Below are 10,363 nucleotides of genomic sequence, written 5' to 3'. Positions count from 1 at the left end.
AAAAACAAATCAGAGTTCAGCTAAAACAAATCAATCTGCAGAGAGATTAGCTACATACAAATCACCTTATAGATAGTTCAGCTACAACCAAATTACCTTGTAGAGAGATCGGCTACAAACAAATCACCCTGTAGAGAGATCAGCTAGAACTACTCACGATGTAAAGAGTTCAGCTACAAACAAATCACCCTGTAGAGAGATCAGCTACAAACTAGACACAAAGTAAGGAGTTCAGCTACAAGCAAGTTACCCTGTAGAGAGTTCATCTACAAGCAAATCAACCTGCAGAGCAATCAGCTAGAAACAAATCACCCTGAAGAGAGGTCAGCTACAAAAAATTACCCTGTAGAGAGATCAGCTAGAAACAAATCACCCTGAAGAGAGGTCAGCTACAAAAAAATCACCCTGTAGAGAGATCAGCTAGAAACAAATCACCCTGAAGAGAGGTCAGCTACAAACAAAACACTTTGCAAAGAATTCAGCTACAAACAAATCAGCTTGTAGAGAGATCAGTTACACACAAATCAACCTGTAGAGAGATAAGCTAGAAACAAATCACCCTGTAGAGAGTTCAGCTACAAGCAAAACACCCTGTAGAGAGTTCAGCAACAAAGAAACCACCATGTAGAGAGTTCAGCTGCAAACAAATCACCCAGTAGAAAGATCAGCTAGAAGAAGTTACCTTGTAGAGAGTTTAGTTACAAAGAAACCATCATATAGAGAGTTCAGCTACAACAATTCACCCTGTAGAAAGATCAGCTAGAAGAAGTCACCTTGTAGAGTGTTCAGTTACAAAGAAACCATCATGTAGAGAGTTCAGCTGCAAACAAATCACTCTGTAGAGAGTTCAGCTACAAAGAAACCGCCATGTAGAGAGTTCTGCCTCATACAAACCCCCTTGTATAGAGAATTCAACTACAACAAATCACCCTGTAGAGAAGAAGTTACCTTGTAGAGAGTTCAGCTACAAAGAAACCATCATGTAGGGAGTTCAGCTACAAAGACACCACCATGTAGAGAGTTTAGCTGCAAACAAATCACTTGTAGAGAGTTCAGCTAGAAACAAACCACCCAGTAGAGAGATCAGCTGGACGAAGTCACCTTGTAGAGAGTTCAGCTACAAAGAAACCATCATGTAGACAGTTCAGCTGCAAACAAATCACCCTGCAGAGAGTTCAGCTACAAAAAAATCACCCTGTAGAGAGTTCAGCTAGACGAAGTCACCTTATAGAGAGTTCAGCTACAAAGAAACCATCATGTATAGAGTTTGGCTACAAAGACACCACCATGTAGAGAGTTTAGCTGCAAACAAATCACCTGTAGAGAGTTCAGCTAGAAACAAAATACCCTGTAGAGAGACCAGCTAGAAGAGGTTACCTTGTAGAGAGTTCAGCTACAAAGAAACCATCCTGTATATAGTTCAGCTACATTTCAAGTCACCCAGTAGAGAGATCAGCTGCAAAAAAATATCCTGTGGGGCATAATGGGCATGTAATAAATATATGTATATAATTTGTATAATTACTAATAAAATCAAAAATAATTGAAGTACTAAAATACTTCTTTAAGTTCTTTTCTTCTTCCTGTAGTAAAGAAAAAAACACATGGGTTAAAAAAGCCCCAAAGCCAGCCATAGGCCGGCTTTGCAGTATACAAATACAAAAAGAAGTGATATCTAATCAAAAACAGCCAAGCTGTAAACAAAATTCACCTGAATTGTTGTTATTAAAATGTAACCATTAACCTACCATCACAGCCATTTCTTGGCTGCCACCTTGGATTTCACATCTTTTTTCACCATGGCCTTTTTGGGGGCCGCACCTTTTTTTACAGCTTGGCTGTTTTTGATTAGATCATATTTACGGCATACAACAGCATGCTGTGACCTTTTCTAATTTTTTTTATTTTGGTCTTCAACTTACAGCATTTCTAGATCTGCCACTGCATTATATTCAGAGTTCTTCATGCTGCAGTTTGCTCACTAATGTGAATTTTAAACCTTTAGATTTATACTGGTCAGTATCATAACTGACACATAGTCTGTAAACAGTACTGATATGCTAGTTCATGCCAATGCTCAGAATGCTATAGCCTTTCCACAAAGGTACAGCACAAGTCTACTAGTTGAACACAGTTGTAATCTTCTCACCAGGTATATAAGTACTTTGATCATGAGTTTTAAGTGTTGTTAAATGATATTGTTTTTGCATTTTGTTTGGAGTGTTATTGTGAACATAAATGGTCAACTCTGCATGTTATCACTTGTGCTTATGCTACATGTCTTCTTGTGCACGTACATACCTTCATTGTGCTTACTTACTATTTCTCAGCCTCACAACTAGACTAAGCACCCTTACTTAGGCACCATCACTCACATTTTATCCACTCAAGTTCGCTCCTCACAGCTAACTTCAAGGCTTATATAATAATATTATTATGTTAGCTTGGGTGTAGTCTCCATCAGTTGCAAAAGAAATTTGTTGGAGGCATTATATGTATGCAGGGCTGTATTTTTATTTAGATATTTCTTTATTTATGTATTTACTATAAGATCACCTCTTTACAAAGACCACCTCTTCATATTGCAATAATAGCTATAGGTTCCTACCATCTTATGTCAGACCACTTTATCAAAACAGCTATCAGACTAGGCTCTTCATTGATACAGTAGGTTGTAGTGTACTAGTTATACATTTTACTTGCGTGGAATATTTTTGTATGACACATTCTGGTACCGTAGTATTATCTATGCTGGTACAAACTAAGCGATGATGGACTGATGGTATATGACTTGTGGACAAAGAGATGATATTGATATGAGTCTTGAAATACATGTTTGAAGCTTACCAAATATCACCATGTAAAGTGGTGGTCTTTATCAAAGGTGACCACAAAGTGATACTTAGCCATCTTAGAGATCTAATTACAATGTGGTCTTTGTACATAGGTGGCCTTTATAAGAAGGTGATCTTTAAGAACCCCAGTGAACCCCGCTGATTTGGCTGGTAACAAAGCCAAAGTTTGAAGTGCCAATATAAAGAATTGCGCAAAATCTGTTTTTATGAGCAGGGTAATACAGTGACCTCAGTGTAATGCAGCGAAGGGTCATTGTTTCATTATAGAAAAACGTACGTGACAAGTCTGGTGAAAATTGTATGGATTAAATTGCAATTTATTAATTTCACCCAAAATCTCGAGTGCTTTATGAAAACAAAGTACATAGCCTTGAAGCCTAATTGAAGGATGATCTGATTATCTAATGAACCCCATCGTTTTTCAGTTTAGTATTGCGACTATTGAGGATCACGTGAAATACTAGTGCAAAGAATGCAATTAAGAGCAATATATTTAAGTAGCGCTTAATGCGCGTCCAACTTCCTCTGAATGCACACATGGATTTTTTCCATATGAAAATTGTAGACACCAGTCTGGTCATAAGGTGCGTGTAATTATCATTTTCAGAGGAGCTTTTTGTATGTTTAACACGTTCTTATGCATTACCTTGCCCAGAGTTTCTGTTAGTAGAGCAGTATTTGCATCCACATTGTTCTGCTAGTTTTTTGAATAGCCGACTTATTCTAATAGTCTGTCTTGATAACTAAAAGGTGATAGCAGTGAGCTGGGTGGTAAACAACGTGTCACGTGTACTTGGATGTTTTTAGTTTGTTTTGCTGCTCCCAAATATCTTAACATTTACTTCATCACATGCACTTAACAAACAGGTGTCTACCACAAGTATATGCATCATGTGTGCTCAATAAGCATATGAACCTAAAAAACCAGTACCACAATGCTATACTTTAGACACTCCTTTTATTTCAATTTCAACATGGACTGTCTTTATCAATGCTGGCCACATCGATGAAGGTAAAGCCATGTATTAAGACGTGCGGGAGACCAAAACACAGTGGTACAGTTTGGTGTAAGAAGAGGAAAGTTATAAATTCTGAAAATATCCCACCTATAAAAAGGGTGAAATCCAGCACAGAAGACGTAAGTGTTAATTATATTTATTAACAGCATGTGCTCTCAGTTGCTGTAATTATTTTGGGAGTATTTAAGTGTGTACACACCCAACCAAGTTAGCCAAATGTTTTAATAGTAAAAGCAGCAAGAGTAAGTACTCCCTCCATAAACTCTGGAGTAAACTTAGCAGTCAGGTGAAGGGTTGGTATAAACAGTGGACCTGGGGACCGAGTACCTGGGACCAGGGGACCCGCGGGAACCCAACTTTTCATGGAATTTTTATACTTTACAATGTTTATACACTCTATACTTGTACTAGATATCTTTGCATATCTCAACATGTAGTCTTGCACAGCCAATCCACTTTTTCTTCGTCACACTGAGTACCTAATGTGACAGAAATTATAAGCACCACTGAAAAAGAGTCTATTACATCAAGTTTAGAAACTGTGAGCAAGCAAAACATCTTCAAGTGATCGCTGCAAGTTACCAGCAGCTCAACAAGCACTGAGATTTCATGTGTCATGTACTGCTTGCATAGACCACTTCTTCACACCCGGGGTATTAATCGAGGGCTTTAAATTCTTACAAGGCTTTGATTTTGTGCATCACATGACACATGAAATCTCAGTGCTTATTGAGCTGCTGGTGACTTACAGTGATCGCTAGATGCTGTTTTGCTTGCTCACAGTTTCTAAACTTGACGTAATAGACTCTTTTTCAGAGGAGCTTATAACTTCTATCGTGTTAGGCACTCTGTGTGACGAAGAAAAGTGGATTGGCAGTGCAATACTACATGCTGAGACTTGCAGAAGTATCTGGTACAAGTATAGAGTGTATAAACATTGTGAAGTATAAAAGATTTCGCGAAAAGTTGGGTCCCCGCGGGTCCCCGGGTCCACTGTTTATACCAACCCAGTATTGCTTGGAAGCATCTATTTTGTGTCAACAATGGTAAAACTGGTCTGTAGAAATGTAACCAGCTGAGCAAAGAAACCAGACCCGTTTGCACGTTCCTCAAACTCCATGTTATAGAATCCCTGTTATCTATTGTAATTATGAAAGAGTGGAATCCAAATGTTTCTTCAGTCTTGTATGATGAATAATTTAGGAGTGCACTTATGAAAAAGCTAGAAATTTGATTTTCACAGCAACAATATGGGAAATAATTTACAAGCGCTCACTTAATCATAACTCACAGACAACCAGCTGGACAGACGGGACTTGGATTAAAATTTTCACTACTTTTACCATAGGTGATGAACACCACATGGCATACATGTAGTAACTGGTTGCTTAACGATACTTACTAGGTAACTGTTGCCAAAATAAATGTACTTTTGGGCTATAGCAATGGTTGCTAAGTGTGGTTGTCTTTTGAAATGATTGTTTTTAAATGTTTTTGCTTAGCAACCATCTAGGACGGTGTTTGTCCAGAACCCATGTTAGCAAAAAAGCAGCCTGTGTAAGAGATATGAAGGCTGTATAAGACCTGTAATTACTTTCTGGGTAAGTAAGATTTGCTTCTAGGTGGGTTGTTCGTGCCAGCTTAAAATATGGGTGAAGCAAGTTCTTGAATGCGTTGTGAAAGCCTTTCACAATGAGCTGTACAGGAGTAAAACAACCGGAAAAGGAATATCTAGCCTAGTAGACTACAAGGAATAACAAATTTATTTGTGATGAAAGGGGGCGTGTCCTGTACTTATGCGAACGGAAATGAAGGGCAGCCTTGTGGCTTTCTCAGTTTCTCTAAAGAATTTGTATCGGGAAACACAATAGGCAGATTATAAAACACTCCTGTGCATAATTTGTAGTTTGAATATAGTGTGAGATGCACTAGGACTATTCCAAAAGAGTAATTTTCGTCACGTATGATATTTCTATGCTGGTTTTTCATGGCCTTGTTTTTTCAGGTATGCACCATTTTAAGGGCAAGACCTACTTGAACAGTACTACTGTACTATTTCATACAGTGGTTGTAGCAAACCCACATTTGTTTCTTAGCTGTTTGAAGCTTACTTAGGGTATATCCTAAGTGTATATGGCATCCACGGCATGGCATCCACCCAACCTTAGAATGTTTTCCGCAATGAAAATAACCTCTATGGAATAATCCTAGTGCATCTAGCATCAAATCGACCAGAAGATACTTACAAAAGGAATTTAAAAGAAATCTCCCTGACCAAAATTTAAATAAGTTTACAAACTTTCAACAAAGATAAGGGACATTAGTTTGCTCCATAAATTATAGTATAGGTATTGGTCAGTTGTGGTTACTATCTTCACCTGGTAATTTTCATCATTTAAGCACCATGTCAGCAAGGTATGTGTAAAATTAGTCTTATTGAATTTTTTTTTACAGAACACCCTGGGAAGACACCCCCCAATAGAAAATAAGACAACATGTAAGGAAGTACATTCTGTATGAAATACTTGACATTATTATGTACTGACAGCGAATCGAAAATGAACTCGCTGTGGCAAGTACAGTGGTTGCAAGCACCCAAACTGTGGAATTTGCCCTGAATGTTTGGTTATGAAGCAGTTTGGGGGACAAGGGCGAAAAAAGAAGGCTTGTAGCATGAGAAAATGCTCAGCCCAGTCAGTTGAAACCATGACCTCTGCAGTTCATGGCACAGGTACATACATATGTAGGTTTATGTTTTTACTCAGAAAGGATGGGCATGTGCATGAGAGCACAAACATTTGTATTGATTCAGAAATCATTCCCAAAGTCCTTGTACGGCATCCCATAGTTCAGCCTAACACTGATTGAAGAAAGTGGTACATGTATAATGCTACAGTCTGCGGTTAAAAGAAGTGGACACCGCCAACACATCGTCACAGAAACGAGAAGCCTTTTCACTTGTTTTTATTTGGATTCTATAGTTTTTCACAACTAAATGTAATATCATGGCTATTGCCAAGACTTCTTATTATGTCATCTTTATGTTCCCGTTAGTAATATGTAATTAACTGTAAAAAATCGCTGTGCTTCCATCCTCTCTGACTTTTACTTTACCCCACCCAATTCATTTTATTCCAATTAACAGACATCTCTCAAAAAGACAATAAGAAATTGTTAGAAGTAAGTGTGTAGATAAAATAATATTAATAACAAATGTGACTGAATTTTTTACAAAACCGTCAATGTACGCACTACATTACTTATGTAATAAACAGCATTTAAAAACAATTGGTAAAAAAACACAAGTTCTACAAAAACAACTTACACAAGTATTTATCGCCTCACTAGTTAGTGAATTAACACTCTACTCAACTAATCCTGGGTACCATTGGGTTTGCCTGTCCACTGGGAGTTTGGGAAGCTTTGTTTCATCTCCGTACACAGATTAATTTCCAAGTTACATCTGTTTGTTTACGTTGCTGTGACAAAAGAATTTACTGACGATCTTTGCTCAGTGAATACACCTTCCTTATCGAGGACAGACGTATATATTGAACACTAACTATACCTCAGTAGATTGACAAATTCATGGTGAACGTTTCAACTTCATACATCATTGCATCAGTAAGTTATGATTGTACACAGCTCAACTTACGAGGCTAAAACTTGGCAAGCCCATTCATCTGTTCCTATAGATAACATAAAACCAATAAAACAAAATTTTAAAAGTGTGCGTACATTGACGGTTTTGTAAAATTGGGTCACAAATGTATCCAATGATGTTTAGAAACCTGTAGGCACAACAAAGTTGTCACTTGCACCAGAATCCAGTAATCTAGCTAGTTTGGTCTCCGAGTCTAAGCCACCATCATCAATGCTAACAAACATTACAGATTTCTTGAAAGATCAAAATCATAAAGTCCACACTGTGGCTGCTGATGGCAACTGCATGTACCGTGCTTTGTCTCATCAATTGTGTGGCAGTGAGGAAAATCATTTTTTATCTACGTAGTTTGTTACTGCAAGTGGTCAAGGGTAACAGTGATATTTACAGCAAGTACTGGATTGATGATATGTCTTGGGAGTTGTTTTATTTGACCAACACGTAGAAGACATTGGAAAACCTGGAATTTGGGGGGACTCAAGTAGAACTTCAAGCGTGTAGTGATTTTATTAATCTGGATGTATATGTTTGTTCACACAATGCTTATGGTATTGTCCGATGGGAAAAGAAGGCTACTCCCAAAAATTGGATGAATCAGATTCCCCACAATCTATGTACAACTACAAGATGTAGACACATTGAACTGTCTTTTAGCAACAGCCACTACAACAGCGTTGTTCCCACTCAGGATGAGGTGCCACCACCTACTATCTTAGAGCAACACTGTGATGCTGTTGTGATTGATTAAGTTATACGTATAATACAGCAGCAATGCAGAGAAACTAAGTAACTTCCTTGTATTTCCTTTGCTTATTGAAATGTTATGTTTGGTCATCAAAATATTTACTTTGAACGATTTATTAGTACAGTGGAGCCTGTGTTACTGGTCACCTGAATTAAGTGGTCGTCCTCATATAGCAGTCAAGGGACAAAAGTCCTGAATATCTTCCCATACAAATGCATGCGTTGTGGTCTGTATTGATCGGTCAACTGTCTAATGTGTATACCAGCCAGTCACAAATTCTCTGAATCTCTGTATACACTATACATACATGTAACTTCGACTCCATGTTTAGCAGTCACTGCCTTATAATGATCAGCTAGTGGTAGTTTGTTCGGTAAACACTTAATGTACCATTGGTATACTGTTTTAATTTACACGCAATTGTTATACTTTAATGAACACTTCATACCTGTCAGGCTTAACATATTTATTAGCCATTGGAAACCAGCTGACCTCTTTTGTAACCGTACCACTGATGCTAAGTACTGTTCTATGGAATGTTGTGGTTAGCGGATGTCTCTTAATATTAATTACCTTTTTTATGATGGTCGTAATCACTAAAATGCTGCTGACCGTTCTGTGCAGGTTTCTCTAGCCACCTATACATATAAATGCCATTGATATCTGGTCCCAAGGTTACTGTAACAAACAGGTTCCACTGTAGTGTTGTTGTGATATAGGAAGTTGGTCACATATCATTTGACGAATGGAAGTGTTGTGGTACATGGAAACTTGCAAACTACACAAGACAAACATGGTATTTTTGTAAGCCAGAAGAAGTTTAGTTGCACTGGGGTGACTGTTTGCATTTTGATATTTCAGCTACTTTTAATTAATATCAACAATTACAGTGAAATGATGGTTGTAGGTTCACTCAAGCCCACCAGAGAGTCAAGACAACCTTAGAACAGGCTAGACTGATTTTAGACATGTTTTAAGATGCAGAGTTTAAAAACTGATACCCACAAGGACATCAAATATGTTAGAGGTAAACTAAATACCTACTGTAATTAATGTCCACTTTGGGATCAAAAAAATTCATGCAATATAGCATAGCTAATACACCTATCAATATTATTGAGTCAGCCACACTCCCTTCTTTTCAGGTAAATGTGGGGTAATAGCAGGTGCTTTGATCCGGTTTGAACCTAAAATTTCTCTCACTGGTAGGGCATTTGACTACCACAAATTTATTTTGGTGCTGGACACTGTAAAGCTGAATAATAATAATATTAACTGGTTGCCTTCTGTAAGGAAACCTGTTTTCAAAAGTATCTTGAAATTATTGAGAATTAAAGTCAAATCCCACTGCCCGTAAGTGGCAGTATTGACAGGTATATTAGCACAGTCTAAGCCCTGGTAATTTGGAGGGGGGGTAGGACAAGGCCACATCCATGCATAATAAAATCGTGTAAGTAGTGAAAATATTCACGTGAGCTGAATAGTCTCTGTTGAAAAAGTAGGGCAAGGGGCTCAACAGGGCTCGATGCATATTTCAGTTCTACTTACAGTAGCTTGTTGTTTGCAATGGTGTGATTCACAGTCAGAAAAACACAGCTGTTACAAAGTAATTAGACACACAGTGATGGTGATTAGTGGTGGTCATGACTTTCATGTTAACAGAAGCAGTACCATGATCATCAATGATCATAATACAATAGTTGTATGATTTGTTACTTTCAACAGTTGGTATTACTACGTAAAAACTAAATTAAAATATTTTTGTTAGCCTTTCATTTAGCACTTCGTAGTGCACGTGGTCCTGTCCTACCCCCCCTGCTGGTAACTGGAGCACAATTGATCTGCATTCATGTTTAACCGTACATTTATGCACTTGTCATTCATAACCCCCAGTACGGGATATGTAGGGGAGATCTTTGCCCACAAAATATCCTCTAGTCTTGTGCCCAGACAAGGGTCTAGTTGCCACGCAATAGAAACACTTGACTGGGTTACACAAAGCCATATAACATTACTATGACATCACATGTTACATAATCAAGGCCCATGACCTACTCCATTGGGGATAGGCGGTTTCTGC

At 38.0% G+C, this 10,363-nt stretch overlaps 1 long non-coding RNA gene across 1 annotated transcript; it reads left to right on the top strand.

Annotated features, from left to right (window-relative positions):
* The first annotated feature begins 3,638 nt into the window (after positions 1-3,638).
* LOC136236375 (uncharacterized) lies at positions 3,639-8,380 on the top strand. Its single transcript, XR_010692108.1, has 5 exons — positions 3,639-3,993; positions 6,329-6,371; positions 6,423-6,605; positions 7,020-7,054; positions 7,662-8,380. It is a non-coding gene; the product is annotated as an uncharacterized lncRNA (long non-coding RNA).
* Positions 8,381-10,363: the final 1,983 nt, after the last annotated feature.

The sequence above is a fragment of the Dysidea avara genome, chromosome 10 (genome assembly GCF_963678975.1).
Source record: "Dysidea avara chromosome 10, odDysAvar1.4, whole genome shotgun sequence".
NCBI classification, from domain to species: domain Eukaryota; kingdom Metazoa; phylum Porifera; class Demospongiae; order Dictyoceratida; family Dysideidae; genus Dysidea; species Dysidea avara.
The sequence above is the reverse complement of the archived record's forward strand: the minus strand, read 5'-3'. Positions and strand labels throughout refer to the sequence as shown.